The 18,222-nt window shown below is 39.9% G+C and overlaps 1 protein-coding gene across 1 annotated transcript in view; it reads right to left on the reverse strand.

Moving 5' to 3' along the window:
* SOX5 (SRY-box transcription factor 5) overlaps window positions 1–18,222 on the reverse strand; it is a gene marked incomplete at both ends in the record, with an annotated part of 374,117 nt that overhangs the window by 40,998 nt on the left and 314,897 nt on the right.

Consider the following 18,222-nt stretch of genomic DNA (forward strand, 5'->3'; position numbering starts at 1 on the left):
ATTAGCCCTTAGGTAAATTTATACATAAAATGTATGGATATGATATCAATAAAATTTCTATTGTATCATATATGATCAGTTAATATTATCAAGGTTTGCATCACTACAAACAGAAAAATTAATTTATTCCTTAGATCTAAAAGTAGAATATTGTGCAATTTGTTTGTATATGGTTGTTTATATTACATCCAATTTTCATAGATGTTTTTAGAGAATAAAACTTTAGCTTTTACTTTGCTTAACTACTATTTCATGAGTTAAGAACATACAGTATTTCCAAGATCAGGATAACTGGTTGAAAGAAGAACCACTTTTAATCAAATGGGGTAATTAGGTCATATGGAAACATATGTTAATTGATGTATACAAAAATGTATGTACATATTTACCTCAAAGCCATTGAAATAAATTAAAAAAATGGTAAAATGATAGAAAATGACAATTATTTCAAGTTTGGATTTTAAAAGGCTAATTACTAGAATATTTTTATTTGTTGTTGGGCATCCTGAGGAAACATATTAACAGGCTAAACAAACTACTCTTGAAAAGATTTTTTCAGTTCTTTTTTTTTGCTTAAGAGAAAAGAATACTTATTTGAAAAATCCATGAAATAATTCAAGATGACAGTCTGGTATTATGTGAGATCCGTGGTAAATTATTGACCATTATACAAAATTTATACTGAGTCATAGAGTCTTGGTGGGAAGAAAAGCAGGGGAAATCCATGACTGACTCACTGTATGGTAACGAAAAGTTTACTTTAGAATCTGAAGTGCTACGGGGACAAAATTATTCCCCAATTGCTCAATTTGAAACATTTCGGGGAGCTGCTCAGACATAAGCTCTGTGGTGTCACGGTTGGTAGAGCCTAGAATTACGGTGTGTCCTTTTCACCCTCGAGTATGGACAAGCAGTTCCCCAACGTGGTCATTGGACCAGTGTCATCAGTACCACCCGGGGACTTGGTCAGAGGCAATTCTCTACCAGGTAATTCTAATGTCCAGCAAAGTTTGAGAGCCACTGCCTTAAAAAGGGAGACTATAAAAAGTTTTATTGGGTTTCAAAACCCTTTAAAATCTTCTAGTGTAAGGAGGTAATGTTTAACATTATATCATATTACTTTAGTCTTTAAAATTTGATTGGGACACACATGCTAGTAATAAAAAATGGAGGCTTTGATATGCGTAATAAACCAAATGCTACCGAGAGTGAGTGTAGCAACAAGGATGAGAATCCCCTGCCAACGGAGCGACCTGTCTGGACTGCCCAGGGGGTGCCGCTCCCTGCGATGCAGGGAGGGCAGTCTGGGCATTTCTCTCCCGTGGGCTGTGCCCCTTTGCTACCCTCTGTGTGAAGCAGCAGCTGCTGTGGGGGTCCCGGAGCACCTGACAGCAGCAACAGCTCAAGACGCTTAGGAGAAAGGCTTCAAGAAACTAAAGGCGGCTGTTTCACTTGCTCATGAAAAATAAACAAATAAGTGAAAAAATAAATAACTACACAAATGAGAGAGGAGAGAATGTGCTCCCAGGGTGGGAGACTCCCCAGCAAGGAGGCACTGTGGGTGTCCACAGGCGGCGGCGGTGGTGGGGAGTGAAGCGCCTGAGCCCCAGCTTTCAGCACTGAGCACGGAGAACAGCTGTGGGTACTTGCGAAAGGGAGTGCTCAAAGCACTGAGTGAGCCAGAGACCCACGAGAACACTCCATGTCCTTCATTCAGGGCAGCACAGGTGTCTGGGAGCCCAAGAGTGCACGGTCCCAAGGACTTAATAGAGGCTGACAGCTCCAGAGTTGATATAAATACCCTTAAAAAGTGCCCTTATATTCTCTTCCATTGAAAGGCCAGGCTAGTGAGACATTTAATACCAATTCACATGCTTGATCCATGTACGAGGAATCATGTAAATAATTTTGACTCATCATATGCTATTATTTCCCAATTTGGTACTTTGAATAATTTACAACTTAGCTACTATACCAAAGGCCTATTACTTAAGGGGAAGACAAAAATTCCAGTAGTTTTCACTTTCTTTCAATTATTTTTCGTTTGACTAGATGAAAACCTAAAAGCCTTAGCTGTAAAGTGGACATAGACTGAGTAGAATTCCATTGTGTGTACCTCCGATTTTTTTGCAATCCGTTCATCTGTTGGTGGAGACCTAGGTTGGTACCATATTTTGGCTATTAAGAATCGTGCTGCCGCTGGGCATGGTGGCACACGATTTAATCCCTGTACTTGGGAGGCGGAGACAGGAGGATCGCGCAGGTTTGAAGCCAGCCGTGCTGGCTTAAGAGACCCTGTTTCCAAAAAATATATAAAAATAGCTCTGGGAGTGTAGCCCAGAGGTAGAAGGGCTTCCAGGAACCCCAGTATCACCAAAAAAAAAAAAAAAAAAAAAGAATTGTGCTGCTATGAACATGGGCATGAAGATGTTACTGTAGTTCTCTGATTTCAATTCTACTCAGCTATAAAGAAGAAAATCATGTTATTTGCAAGAAGATGGAAAGACCTGTGGAACATTATGTTAAGTGAGACCATCCAGACACAAAAAGAGAAGGACATATGTTTCCTCTAATATGCTCAAACTAGGGAGCGCTGGGGATACCAGAGGGACTCCACATATCAAGGGGAAACCTCAGCAAAGCTAGAATAGAAGGAGAGAAGAGGAAGAAGAAGGCTGAGGTTGATTAATGGAGGAGCTACATCCGACTATGTAGAAAAGTATGAATTTAGCATGGTCAACCTGGACACTCAGTGTTGGGAGAGGGTAAGGAGAAGTGGGGAGAGGGCACCAAATGTATGCCGTTTTTAACAGGTTCCACATAGAAATAAAAAATAAATTTAAAGAATCAAGTGGACATGGACTACTGCTGGCATGCATCCTCACACCTGGGATGTGAACGGCGAGCCCGTGGGCACATCATCTGTCCTGCTTTGTTTTCCACTTGACATGTCTTCTTTAGGAAAAATGTGAATGCTTAGCATGACTAATCCCTGTTGTCACAAGTAAAACATACACCTAGGATATAAATAAACAGTTTGCATAGGAGAGAACGTGAGTCATCTCCAAGTAGAGAAGGAGGAGAAAGGACCTCTCCATCAGTGCTGTGCCGCCCAGCAGTGATGAAAGCGCTCTCCTTTCAAATACTTGCCTAATTATTCTTTTTGTTTTCCTTTTCGGTGCTAGGGTTTGAATCCAGGGACATTCTACCTCTAAGCTATGACCCTAGTCCCATTAAAAAAAAAATAGGGTCCTTCTAAGTTTCTGAGTAACTCACTAAGTTGTTGCAGATGGCCTTGAGCCTCCTCTCCCAGCCTCCCAATACTTGCTTAATTATTAAATGAAGTTGTCGGTTGAAAATTTTGAAAATAGCATATTTCATTTATACATAATATTTGTATCATCCGATGTACTTATTGAGGAGATTCAAATCTTTATAAGATAAATATAATGTACTTAAATATAAATAAACATATAAGCTAAAGTAAACATTTTAATTAGTAGAAAGCTATTATTTACATTTATAGATTTTATTATAAATATTCTAAAATACTCTCCAATACTATAAAATAATTAATAATCTCATAAAGGAAACAATGGCTTAAAAAGTTCTAGGGAAATCCAGGTTTTTGGGTTTTCAACACGCAATACTCTTTTAAATTATCTGACAATTTTAATCTTAAATTTAAAAAGACATTGATGAAAAATATAATTTATAAAATTCAGACGTAACCATATAATTCTATCACATAGCAAACAAGATATGGGTTAGTAAACATGTATTGAAATGAACCAATACTCTCATTTGCTCTTTTAAAAATTAAAACGTTAAGGTACCAATTATTGATTTATGTTTGGTGACATTGTGTGTTTCTCTCTCTACACCATGCAGCGTCAGAACGTGCTTCCTGTAATCCCAAAAGGTTACTTAGGTAGACTATTCTTTGAGAAAGATCTCGAGGGATCATGTAGAATATACAGGGGACAGAAAACAATATTTTCTGTCTCTAAATACATGTTTTAGAAACCTTTCATAAATGTAACTTTTCCTAAAAAACTACTGGCTAATCCTAATTGTCTGGATGAATTCAAGCAAGTGAAGTCCAAATAAGCATACACTGTGGGCATGTTCCCTTACTCATAGCTACCGGGACTGGCCTGAGTGAACACTTCTCTCACGGGAGCTCCCGACCATGGTAGGCGTGATACTGTGGAGGCCTTAATTAATCTGCATCCCAGCCAAGGGCAATCCCCACCGAGATGAGTAAAGAAGCAAATGTGGCACCGATGTGTAGCCTTTGATGTACCAAAGAAATGCTGAGTGTCATCATGGGCTCAGATTATTCCACATCAACACCGTGGAAGAACTCTATAGTATGAAGATATAGTCCCTTTAGACGGCTCGCAGATAATGTTATTCTACAAAAAAAAAATCACACTGCGCTAACATGGCTGTATAACTTTGTAACATGCAAAGACCAAATGCCTTAGAAAAATATGACAATTGAGCAAAGAAAGGGAGTCTTCAGGACCCGTTTCCACTCCTTAGCTTTTCACTTCTTTGCTGAAAAAAGTTTAACAGGAAAAAATCGATAACAGAAATAGCAGTCGTGTAAAGAATTCTACTGAGTTTTTCCTACTTTTTTCTTGTCTTTCCCAACATGGAGGTATATTTACACCCTGGGTCCTGGGACCACAGGACACCCTACTCATGGTGTTGTAAATAATTATGCCCTTCCAAATAAGAATTTCAACTTAATCTGAATCTTTACTCATTATTATTAGGGCTTCAAACAAAAGTGACTCCATCCTGGCCAGAAAATCCCTAATCCTGCTCAGGACACCCTTTGCTTCCTGAAATGTCCTGTCTTGCCTAAGACTTGCCAGCAAGCCCTTGCTCATCAGACCCCTCTGCTTAAAATGCCAAAATGGGAAAAGCCCCATCCTCTGCCTAACCTTGATTAACAACGCCCCCCTTGGCAATCATGAACCATTGCTGCCCCCCAGCCTTGAGGAATCCCCCCTTAGCGACCCGCCTTGGGAACAGCTAACCGCCACTCCCCCTCCGTGTAGGCTCTCTTCTAGCCTGTAAGCCAACATAGGCTCCATCCTTTTCTGGAGACCCCTCTGCAGGCTTCGCCCACTAAAGCCTGGTCTGCCGCGAGCCGTCTCCCGCCTCTTTCCCTCCCCCAGAGCCGTCACTGCCCAGCTGGCTGGTTTGTGCCACGTCACAATTACTTCAGAATTCTACTTCCTTAAATATTTACATATATTAATTATTGAAAACCAAACATTTATCCAGCAGGAAAGTCTGTACCACCCCAAAGTCAACAGACAAGACTGTGAAGTCCTCCAATCACCCACCTACTCGCCTATCCATTCCTAATTTATTGAACGGTATGGCAGCGCTTTATCAGTGGCTGTGATATGCTGGGCCACAGACACAAGTCAGTTCTCATCCAGACACGTGGCTCTGAGGCTCTGGCTTTCTGCGGCAACGCAGAAAAAAACAGCCACTCCGTAAACTTAAACCTTCAGTGTACCTGGATTTAAACCCGTCATCCTTTAAGCTGAATTCCTTGAAGATGATTCGTCCACTCATTTAACATGCTGTTTCACTTATAAAAGCACTTTAATTCTTTAATAATCAGACAATAATTGAAATAAATTTCAAGTTTCTTGTTCTGAACCAAGTTTTCTCCGATTTATCGTAAGTACTCGTGTGGCACGAGTGGCGACATTAATGTATGGGCGAGAGTCGCGATGTTCTGGGAATGCCCACGGTTAGCCAGGCCGCGGCTACCAGCCTCTGCTCGGGCTCTAGGCAGGGGAGGGGTCTGCCGCCTGAGCTGTCTAGGGGCTGCCCCTCTCTCCTCCGGTGGTGCTCTGTGCGCAGTCTTTCCCCAACTCTTCTCCACAGGGGCCTCCTTTGCCTCCCCCACCCAAACAAGGCATTTCTGTTCTCCAATTCAGTAGGCCTCAACCAGAACAGAGCAAACAAAACAGAAATGTCCCAGGTTCTCTAGAAAGGCAGGTGTGTACCCTTGGCCCTTTCCTTCCTGAAGTGAGTGGAGAAGAAAAGGTTTACATTGATGTGCAAGAGGTAATCAAAGTCATAGGAGAGAACTGAAACAACATTGACATTATTTTCTTAGCTTCTGAGGAGTTAAGGATCCTACTAATCTCCCCATGAAGGATTTCTGCTCTATGCTTAATTAGCAGGTCCCTCAAGATAAAGTCTACAGACCAGACGCGAGGTCTCTTTTCAGGAACAGATGCTTACTTTGAATTTACATGTTGTGAAATGCCTAGTTAACCAGGCTGAGGAGCTCCAGGAATTCTTCCACAGGTATGCTTTTGCTGTGTTAATGACGCCATTAGACCTGATTGCCATTTCAACGCAAGTTATCTAGCACAGAGTAATATGCTAGTTTCTCATTCTGCCTTCTTATTCGCCATTTTACACTTCTGCTCAACATACACCTGCTTCTCTTAAAAGTGGGTCCCAGAAGTGTAGTTGAGGGACATTTGCTCGATCTGGTAGTTACACAATTTTCTTACATTTGAATCAGCCCTTACTTAATTTAAAGATATTCAAATAACAACCATCACTTAATTTATTGTTTAAATGCCCTCTGTTAGGATTAAAATCAAGAATATATAAAGGACTTAAAACACTTAGCATAAAAAACAAAGAACCCAAGCAGGAAATGTCCAAATGAACTAAAAGGACACTCCTCAAAAGGTCAACAAGTATACGAATAGATGTTCAGCATCGTTAGCTTCTGGGAACGGCAAATGGAAACCATGTCGAGATTTCGTCTGACTCCAGTTAGAATGACAACTGTTGAGAATACAAGCAATTACAGATGCTGTTGAGGGTGTGGGGAGACAGGAACTCTTGTGTACCGCAGGTGGGATTGTAAGTTAGTGCAACATCTCTGGAGATCACTGTGTAGCCACCACATGACCCAGATACACCACGCCTCGGTAATTTCCAGAAGAGTTATAGAAGCCAACATCATCTTGAACGGGAAAAACTTGAGAGCTCCCTTTAAAATCAGGAACAAGACACAGAGGCTCACCATCACCACTCCTATTTTAATTGTTCTGGCTAGAGTCTTGAGTGCCAAGACTCTAACCAGAACAATAAGGCAAGAGAAAAAATCAAATAATACAATAGGAAAAGAAGAGCTAACATTGTCTCTCTTTTCAGATGTCTTGATCCTTTACATAGAAGATCCAAAAAACTCAACCATAAAACTTCTAGAGATGATCGACAAACTCAGCAAAATACTGGGATACAAAGTCAATCTAAAAAAATCAATGCCTTTTCAAAGTGCCAACCATGAATTCACTGAAAAAGAAATCCAGAAAACAATTCCATTTTTAATAACCTCAAAACAATAAAATATCTTGGAATAAATCTAACCAAGGAGGTCAAAGTCCTATATAATGAAAATTTAAGATCCTGAAGAAAAAAAAAATTGAAGATCTTAGAAGATGTAAAGATCTCCCTTGCTCTTGGATGGGCTATAGAATAAATATTAGCAAAAGGGCCATTCTACCAAAAGTGATCTACAGAGTCAGTGCAATGTCATTCTTCTCAGACCAGGAAAAATCAGTCCTAAATTATATTTGAAAAGACAAAAGACCCAGAACAGCCAAAGAAATTCTCAGCAATAAGAACCATGCAGGAGGTATCATAATTCCTGAATTCAAAATATACAGTAGAGCTATAGTAATAAATACAGCATAGTGTTGGCACAAAAACAGACACATAGACCTATGGAATAGACAAGAAGATACAAAAACAAATCCACATTCTGATAGCCAATTGATTTTTGACAAAGGTACCAACAACATACACTGCAGAGAAAACAGCCTTTTAAATATCTGGTTATCCATTTGTAGAAAACTGGTATTAAATCCCTACCTCTCACCCTGCACAAGAGTCAACTGAAGATGGTTCAAATACCTGGAAATTATACTAGACACTTTGAAATTACTAAAAGAAGGCATAGGTCCAACACTCCAACATATAGGCATAGGAAGTAAGTTCCCCAATAAAAACCCCAAAGCTCAGGAAATTAAAACAAGAATTAATAAATGGGACAGCATTAAAATAAAAGTTTCTGCTCATCAAAGGAAACCATCAAGAGTCTAAAGAGACCATTAAATGGGTGATCTCTGCCAGCTAGTCCTTGGATAGACTAGTACATAGAATATTCAAATTACCCAATAATTCATCCCTCCAAAACTAATAACCCAATAAAAATGAAAAATTGAACTAACTAGACACTGTATGAAAAAAGAAATACAAATGACCAATACATATATGAAAAAATATTCAACATCATTAGCAATAAGGCAGATGAAAATCAAAGAGGTTCCTTTTAATCCCAATCAGAATGGTAATCATCAAGAAGACAAACACTAATAGATGCTGGCAAGGATGTGGGGAAACAGGAACACTTCACTACTGTTGGTGGGATTACAAATTGTAACGCCCACTGTGGAGTTCAAATGTGGAGATTCCTCAGAAAACTGGAAATGAATCTGCCATAAGATCTAGCAACACCACTCTTGGTATCTTTCCAAAGGGACTAAAATCAGAATATTATGGTGATATATGCACAACCGTGTTTATAGCGGGACAATTCGCAATAGCCATGGTGTGGTACCAACCTAGGTGCCCATCAACATGGAGAAAATGCAGAATATACACATAAAAGTTTAAATTATGTGTTTTTCAGGAAAGTAGTTGGACCTGGAGAACATCATGTTGAAACAAGCCAGTCTCAAAAAGTTAATGGTTGTCTGTTTTTCTCTCATTTGAGGAAGATGGAAAGAAATAAAGGATTAAAAAAATCTTATGAAAATAGAAGGAGACCAGGAGGAGAAGAGGCCAGGAGGCCAGGCGGAGGGAAAGGGAAGGTGCTATGAATGAGACCGACCGAACTCTCATCTGCTGGTATGAATATGTCACCAGAATCCCACTAGTAGGTATAATTATAACGCATCAATAAAAAGTAAAACACCCTCTGTTTCTTAAACTTTGTTGACATGTTAACATTTTTCATATGTTCTGACTTTGTTAATCCGATGTCTCTATTACACATACAGCCACACTCATATGTACTTGAAAACAAATAGAAGAAAGAATAAAGACTGTGAGTTTTGGAATATCAATCATATTTCACATTCATTTTTTAATTTAGCAAAAAAAATATTGCTTTGAGATACCGTACACCAAGTAATGCCGCTCCTTCTACTCAGAGCCCTCTGCCTCCGCCAGCCGTCAGTCAGCCCCAGGAGTTCTTGCCACTGATAGTAATGCCCTTGTGGAGTCCCCTCCCGCAAGGAGTAGAGTGGATTTGTATAGCCAGCAGGATACTGTCAAAATGACAGAATTTGATTCTGCTTGCCTTTGGCGAGGATCCCTTGATCAATCTCAGGACTATATTTTGAGATGAACAGTTCTTTCTTTTGGTGTCTGTGCTGTGTATTGTAGGGTGTTATCAGTATCCCTGGCTCCACCCAAAAGAATTAGGTGTGTGTAGCTAGCACCCATCCCCAAGTTGCAACAGCCAAAAATGTCTCCAACCTTTGCCAAATGTTTCTGGGGAACAGAATACCCCTTAGTCTGGGAAGGCTGCTATGAAGATACAGTTTCATTAGTGACAGAATCCCCTCTGTCTCGTTGGTAATTCTTTGTAGAGCAAGGTGCCTTTTTTTTTAAACATTTTCCTTTCTTCTCTCTTACCTTTAACATTTCTAATTTATCTTCTGAGACTTTAGCTTAAGAATACTTTTTCTAATCTATTTATTTCCCAAATTAAATATATATACTGTATAGTTTCCATATATTCACTTGGAAGAATGTCATACGAGAAGTGCCTCAGCCCAAGGAACCAGAAGAAAGTCCACTCAGCAATTCTACAAAGTAAATTTTTCTAAATATATTTGGAAAGAGGAAGCACAGAGGTATGTAAGGGTCAACAATAATATTTGATGAGAACAGTTACACCATGAGCCAGTTTAAAGCGCACGTGTTTCAGATTCAACTTTGTTTAACCCCTGGTCCTGAGACAACTTCAAAATCCTAATAATGATGGTTATTTTGTACTACCGTGTTCATTTTATCTGGATGACTGCTATTATCTTTTAAAATGATTAACAGTTCTTCAACCAAGAGGCTAAAAGCAAGCACAGAGCCGTAAGAATGGATGTTAATAATCATACGAGTTCCTCTTACTAACCTCAAAATGTAAATCTCCAAAAGCGTAAAAAAAAAGCTTAAAAAGAGAAAATAAAGAGTTGGTCAGTCTATGTAAGAGAGTGCAACGTGTTCTTGGCACTGCCTGATCAGCCCTTAAATTTCTAATTACAAAGCTTCTGTCACTATTACTTCATTGACAGTTCCTCTTGAAGATATGTGTAAAGAAGGTAGACAGGCTGTACAATGTAAATGTTGGAATGGACTTACAGACACAGCACAAGCAATTCAAGGGGTCAACCAGCAAGATAGCTGCACCAAATCAGCAGAGGAGCAGAGGTGGCACTGACCGACTGCACTACGGCCTCTGCTTGGCATCCCCACCTGAACGGTCAGAAGGAGCTCACCAAGACTGAACACACAGCAGCACGGCACACATGTATCACCAAAACACGCTAGTGCTCCTGGGATAGCGATACACGGGAACCATGTTCACACGCAGGCATGGTAGCCTGCCAGTGAAGAAAACCGCAAAACAAAAACATAAAAAGTGTTTTCTCAACTGTGATTCATGTAAGTGGTCTCCTCCTTCTCTTCGTCTTATAATTAACCTATTAGAAAGTAAGTAAAAGGCATGATTATATTCCCATATTCTAGTCGAATACAGGTATTACATAATTTTTTTACCAGAGAAGTTCTACCTTCTGCAAAAGAAATTACAAAGAGTTTCCTTATGTAATTTTGTCATGAAGAAACCTAGTTTCCAAAGAAGAAATGAATGTGCCCTGCTCAACACACTGTTTGTTATATAAGTATTTGTGGGAGTAATTTAAATATTATAAAAATTTTCACCATATGTTTAATGAGTTTTATAATCTAAATAGTTGTAAATTTTCAAAATAGCTTGAATAATTACATAGCTCACTTCCAGTGATTTCCTAATACTATTTATTCTCTGACACTAAATTTATTTTACAAGTTACAAAGCACCTTTATATATTTGGTTTTATTTTATTCTCATAGCAAGAGTTTATGATAACATCCACCCAATTTCCCAGGTAAAGAAGCTAAGGTTAAAGATGTTTGAAGATTTGCCAACAGTCATAGTTTTAATAAGCCAAAGCTCCAAAAAAGAAAGTATAGAAAAAATAATCTGAAAAATTAGACTAACAACTAAAATCATGTAATTTTTTCTTGATTCTGCAAACACTTTTCTATCCCAAAGTATAGAGGCCATGTGCTCAATTTGAGCAACATTGGTCTGGACCTTGCAAGTTTTGCAAGGGCAGATGACAAATTTTTTACAACATAGTTACAGTTAGATTCTAAATGTACTTCTCTAGCTAAAGTTTATATAGAAAATAAACATTTTAAGCAAACACTATAAACATCCTTAACACCATTACTTTAATGGATCTAGTTTGTCTCAATATAAAACAGATGATAATGTATAAATCCAGGTCCTTTCAGTCACTTAAGGAAGAACTAATATTGTAAGAAATGACCTGAAGGGTAGACTCAATAGTCCACCCACTGGTGTGGCCAAAGGTTACCACCCCGTGAGTTGTGCCCCTCCCTCCTTTTTTTGGTACTGGGCATTGAACCCAGAGATACTCTACGTCTGGGCTACACACTAGCCCTTTTTATTTAGAAACAAGGTCTTACTAAGTTACTCGACACTGGCCTTAGAACCTGAGGTCCTCTTGTCTCAGCCTCCAAAAAAGTAGTATTATAGGTTTGCACCACCATACCTAGCCACAAGCTCCTTTGTAATGATTAACAGCTGAGGTCTGAAAACCTTTATTTCAATGAAAACTGTAGCAGAGACTTGAAGATCTTATTGTCTTAATGGCAGTATCCACGAGGAAACCTATGTCTCAGAGGTAATAACTATTTATATAGAATGTCAGCTAAAGCCAGTTTCTATGTCTACCCTGGAGGCAAAATATTTTGTTCTCAACCAGTCGAAGATGTTTAGCTTATTTCTTCTGCCTACTGATGTTATAATATTAAAGTCAAGGTATATCCTAAAGAAAATTCAAATAAAAATGAAGAGGCTTAGAACTGAGCACCAGGTAAGAGTCAGATTTTAATTATAATGCTCTCGGAGTTTATGTTAAAGCTCCCACAGCATAATAATTCTTAAGATTCTGTACTGAGTTAAGCATGAGGAATAGCAAGACTGAATGATCAGATATGCATTTAAGAAATAGTTAATTGAGATAAGTAATGTTTAGCGAAACTCAGCTTTAGTTTTTCCCAGCCCATAACATTACCAAGACAAGACATTTCACAGTCTGGAGAGAATTACGGAGCATGATAATGATGTCAAAGCACAAGAGTCTTGACCACATCATTTATACAGAACTGAGGAGAAAGGATGAGTGTATTTGCCTCAGATTTTAACTTGTTTGTTGCTTTGGGCCACTAGATTGTCAAAGAGAATAAATTATATTATTGATTATTTTAGCATGGGATGGAATATACATATATATATATATGTCATATAAATATATAAAATAGATAAATAGATAAAACAGATGATAATATATATATATATATATACATCCAGGTCCTTTCCAGTCACTTAAAGAGCGACTATAAATATGCATATGGCATACATATATAAAATAACATATGCATAAATAATGTATATTATTTGTATATGAGTAGGACATTTCTCTGCCATCTTGGAGTTAGATTATTTGGCATAAAAGAGAATCAGAAGGAGACAAGCTCCAGAGTCTCGTGTGTCAGCAGAAGGTCAGTTACCCATACATCCCTGACAGAAGTAGTGCTGAAACATTAAAGATGTGCTTTTCCTAATTTAAAGATACCCCCGAAGCCAATTTCATTATGAGAACTGGAACAGAAAGTGCTTCATTCAGACCACAGGTAGGCTATTCCAACACTACATATTTCCTTACAGATGGTCTCTCTCCAATAGTCAAAATGCACGTCTTTCCTGGATTCAGCAGATCTTACCTAGACAGGCAGGACAGACAACGGCGTCTCATTTTGAGGCCCCAGAGTCCTCTGTGGATGCAGTCTCTCTGCATGGTGCGATTATTGATTGTTGCCTTTTCCCTTGGTGCAATCATATTCTGCTCTGGCTGCACTGACATTATCCTCCAACATCTGAGACCTTTTGCCCTTTGATTACTTATTTTTCTAAAATAAGCAGAGCAGCAGCTGCAGGCTGAGAATTGGGCACGGCTGGATGAGGCGTAATCCCCACCTCCCCTCGGGGGGCTTGCACTCACCCAGTCCAGGGAGGCCAGCAGAGTGTTACAGGGGTGCAGCGCCATTACTCAAGGAGGTGTCTGCCCTGGGTCCCAGGGCACGGGGTTGGGGTGAGGGTTAGTGACGGCTGGGGCATGTTATCTTGCAGGTGCTAGACAGGAGGGAAAGTGGCATTGAGAGTGGGAAAGCGCTGCTGAGGGCCAGTGCCACAAAGGTGGGCAAAACGCAGCGAAGCCCCGTGATGTGAAAGGGGCCCATGGAGCACAAGACGCTGGGCCTGGGAGCGTGGCAGGCGCAGGCAGTTAGATGGGCCGGGGCAGTGGGCAGCCGGGGACCAAGGCGCCATGGTAAGCACGGTGGGCCCATCTCTCAGACGCTTTCTCTCTCTGCTGTCGTATTCTAAATTCAACTCCCGAAGCTCTCAAGGGGCACCACAGACAACCACATCTTCTTCAAACTTCCATCCGATCCAAAGCCCTGGTCTAGTGCACACATGCGTCTCTGCACAAGCTGCCCCTCGTCCTTCAGAAGCAGTCTGAGCCTTTACCTTTTGGAAGCCACTCATTTATTTCTGTCTAAATAAATTATTGATGCTTTATTTTATGTGGCCCCCCCCATTCTAGAAAACAACCAGGCTACATCAAAGGCCCCAAAGTTTACCCTACGGAGCCAAAAGGCATATTACTCTTTTTTTTTTTTTTTTTGTGGTTGCACTGGGGTTCTTAGAAACCCTTCTACCTCCGGGCTATACTCCCAGACCTACTTTTTAAATATTTTTACTTGAAAACAGGGTCTCTTAAGCCAGTGAGGCTGGCTTCAAACCTGTGAGAACCTCCTGTCTCCGCCTCCCAAGCGCGGGGATTGCAAGCATGCACCACCATACCCGGCTCATATGAGTCATTTTTTAAAAACAGTCCCTATCCACATGCTCTCACATACTATATTGTATTAGGAAATGTAACTTTGCAGGGTCTGATCCAAGCCATAATCACTGAGGGCGCTGTTCAAATCATCGAGCTGTTATAACAAGATACTCAATCTAGCAATTCCTATCACTGAGTTATTACAACACAAACATTTAATCTGGTAAGTATGTATTGAGAGCATATTAAGGGCCAGCCACTTAAAATTCAGTTGATAAAGGAGGTGTTTTTAATACTCATTTTGTTACAAGTCCATAAATTACAGTCCCAGATGTAACAGATTGGAATTCTAGCTCAGTGCAATGCTATGAATGCTAATGGAAGAAAAGACAGGGAAAACCAAACCAAAGAAAAACATCCGGCTTTTCTCTTAAAATTGGATCAGAACTACCATTTATGAGATAAATGACACCATTGTTTGCATGAAAATTGGCCCCAGAAATTCCATCCTTTGACCCCAAATTCTCGTCTTGCATTATCCTCAGGGGTCTGCCCTCACTAGCGAGCTCCCGCTGACCTATGGGGGACTCTGATCCTCCAAGGCCTTGCGGACAGGAGTGGAGAAGACACACCTGCACCGACTGCAGGACCGCCCAGGTGCTGCCACAACAGCGGGTTTTTTTCTTATGTTATTTTAAGTGGTGCTGGAAATACCACAGGAGAATAATGTTTACAGCCTTCTGTGCTTTGTATTTCCGGTCTCAATTTCTTTTACTCCTATTTATGAAATATCTACACTGACAAAAGTCATCAAAATTGCACAACAAACATAATAGTGCGGATTATGTAATAGACTAGAAGAAAAAGATACCTTAGTTCTTCAAAGGCCCAGTTTAAAGAAAGACCTCTACAGAATCCCAGTACTGATAAATAATTTCGCAAAGTACACTAATAGACCTTGAATATGATATAATTTGTGATTTTATGAAAATATAATTTTATTAGCCTTTACTGGTATTGGTATTGGCAAATAATTTTGGAGAAAATAAAAATGTTTTAGTCTATTTGAGTATACAGATTTTCCTTAAATTATTTTGGTAATGTAAGACTGGAAAATAAAATATTGGTGTTTATTTTCACCAAGTTTATGCCTTTGAAGAATGAAAACCATAAAGAATATCTCTTTAAACGTGGGTTCTAGACTGGTGCATACTGGGAAGTACGGTTGCTGAAGCTGTGGAATACTGCAATGTGTAAGTCTTCAGCTCACAAGAGCTAAGAATCATCCAGTTTACTCTCTGTAAGAGGTTCGGAACTCGAAAAGGGAAATACCATTCCCATGACAACCTAAGTTCATGATTTAGGTTTAGGGAAATTCCTAACCTAATATTCAGAAATTTTCCCATTTTTATGGGCAAAATCTTTATCTCAGTAAAGATAAAATTTCAAATATATTTTCAGTTAAGAGCTTTAAAATGATTATCTATTTCCAAAACAACTAAGGGAGGTATTTTATATTTCAAATGGCTATTACTGTGTCCCTATGTCTCATACATTAGGGTACCTGCGATAAGGGATATGTCCTTACAAATTCTTCTGATCATATTAAGTGGACCCTAAATTCACAGTTAACATGAAATATACCATTCACTGTGCATTTGTTGAAGATAAATTTTTTCATATTTAATACTAACTTTGTGATATAATTTCTGGTCTTTGTTTAAAAACATTATTAAGAAAGACTATGTTCTTCTGTTGATTATTAGCACTAATGAGAAATATGAAGGGTGATGGAAAACTTAATCTTCTTAGAACATTTTAGATAGGCACTGGATTAAAACAGTCTTCATCGCTCCTTAATTTAACTTGATGGAAGTAACGTTGCTTCCATCTTGTATGTGTGAAAACACATATAACTTGAAAAGAATCTGTTTATAAAAGATCATGCGATAAAAGAGGCTAATAGTCGATCCTTACACATAGACTCATCGGTAAAATAAATTAAATATTAGGTGCATTATGAAAGTGCATGTTTAAATAGTAATTTTTAAGAAAAAAATTTTTAAGAAAATAACCACATTCTTTGCAAACATTTTACAAAACCTTTTTGGAAGCCATTTGACAGAAGGAATGACTTTTAATAGGAGGGGAGGAGGAGAAGAGGGCAGGATGAGGGGAGGGGAGTGGGGGTGGGGAGAGCTTAAAGAAAACTACTCCTCTCTAGAAAACACTCAGTTTGGAAGACAAAATGCTCATTCTTATGACAAAAATCATGCTATTCACACTTGAAAAACCACTGTGTTCTGGTAATTTTAAGATTTTAATATATTTTTCAGATATTCTATAAAATGGTAGCTAAAACTTTCTTCACCTTGACAGATCTTTTAAAATTATAGTAGTTTATAAATTTGGGGGTTAAAAAAAGTCAAAAATTAAAAGAACTATCAAAAGCAAAAGTCAAGTTCATCAAAGGCTAAGTTCTGAGCCGGGTGTGGTGGGACTTGGGAGGCTGACACAGGAAGGTCTCAGGTTTGCGAAGAGCCTCAGCTACTTGGTGAGGCCGTCTGCAACTTAGTGAGACCCTGTTTCAAAATAAACAATAAAACATAGGGTTGGGGGTGTAGCTTGAAGGTAGAATGCCCCTGGCTTCAATCCCCAATTTTGCACACAAAAAGAATTAAGTTGTGTTTTTTTATGACTTGTTAACCTGCTCAAAAGACATTAAGTAAAATAAAAATTCCAAACCTCTAATACACACTAGTATGCATAAATTGTAGTGTTTTAAGGTAACTACTTTAAAACCTATGCTCATGTGGTGCTGCCGATTATCTTGTGACCTGCTTCCAATAGGCGGCGTCAGGTGCCATCAACTGTATTTCCTTATTATTACAGAAAAACTCCTGATAAAGGAAGAGACTCTGAAACCAGACCAAACAGGAGATATTCCAGGTTGAATCAGGCTCTCGACCTGGCCCGCTGCCCCTCAAGCTGTGCCTGTCTCCTCTGCTGCCCCCCTCTCCCCCACAGAAGTTGGCCTATAGTGCCCACACTGTCTTCAGGCCCAGTCTAACACTGGGACACCTCAACGAGCAGCCAGTTGCCTTGTCCCTCCAAAGGCAACATCCAGATGTCACCAGGGCTCAGAATCTAGAATGCTCCTAAGCAAGTACTATAGAGACACCTAAAATATTAAATTAACTGGCCTTGGAGCAAACGGAAAAAAGACTTCTGACGTTGCCACGTTTTGCTTTGGTTGAAGAAAGGAGGAAAATGCGTAACTCAGTGTGATACTGGATAAGAGGTGCGACCGAGGCAAACGCGGCTCCCTCTCTGAAGGCAGATGTGTGTAGTCTAGCTCAGTCTTGGGTGAAGGAGCCGCGTGGCCTGCTCCCTCTCTCACTTGCCGACCTGTCTCTTCCCACCTCCCTGCTGCTCACTGTATTTTAACTGCCCCCACCCCCAGCCTTTCCTCAGCTCCTTGAAAGCATCAACTGCATCCACATCCTGGGGTCTCTGCGACCGCTGGCGACCCGGTCTAGAAAGTCTTTGCTCAGCCCTTCGAGGGCGTCTTCTTTTCAGGACTGCAGTGTCAGAGTAGGCATCCCTGATGCTACCTCTCAGGGTCTCCTCCCCTGGCTCCGCACTCAGCACCTTCTACTGAGTTTTGTTTTCTACACATACCCAGTACGAAGCTACGACTTGTTTAGTTGCCTCGTTCCCACTTCCCACTCAGCTGCGACATCTCGAGAGCAAAGCACATCATCCCAGCGAGGTTCTCCTGCTGTCAGCGACTTGTCCCAGGCACGCAGTAATGTGCGGGAGGCCAGCACAGGTCCTAAGGACCACTGCAAAGGGCAGCCCTTTGAAGGAGAGAACAGAGGAAGAGACGCACCCTGAC

Source organism: Muscardinus avellanarius (genome assembly GCF_963383645.1).
Source record: "Muscardinus avellanarius genome assembly, chromosome: 11".
In the NCBI taxonomy this organism is placed as follows: Eukaryota; Metazoa; Chordata; class Mammalia; order Rodentia; family Gliridae; genus Muscardinus; species Muscardinus avellanarius.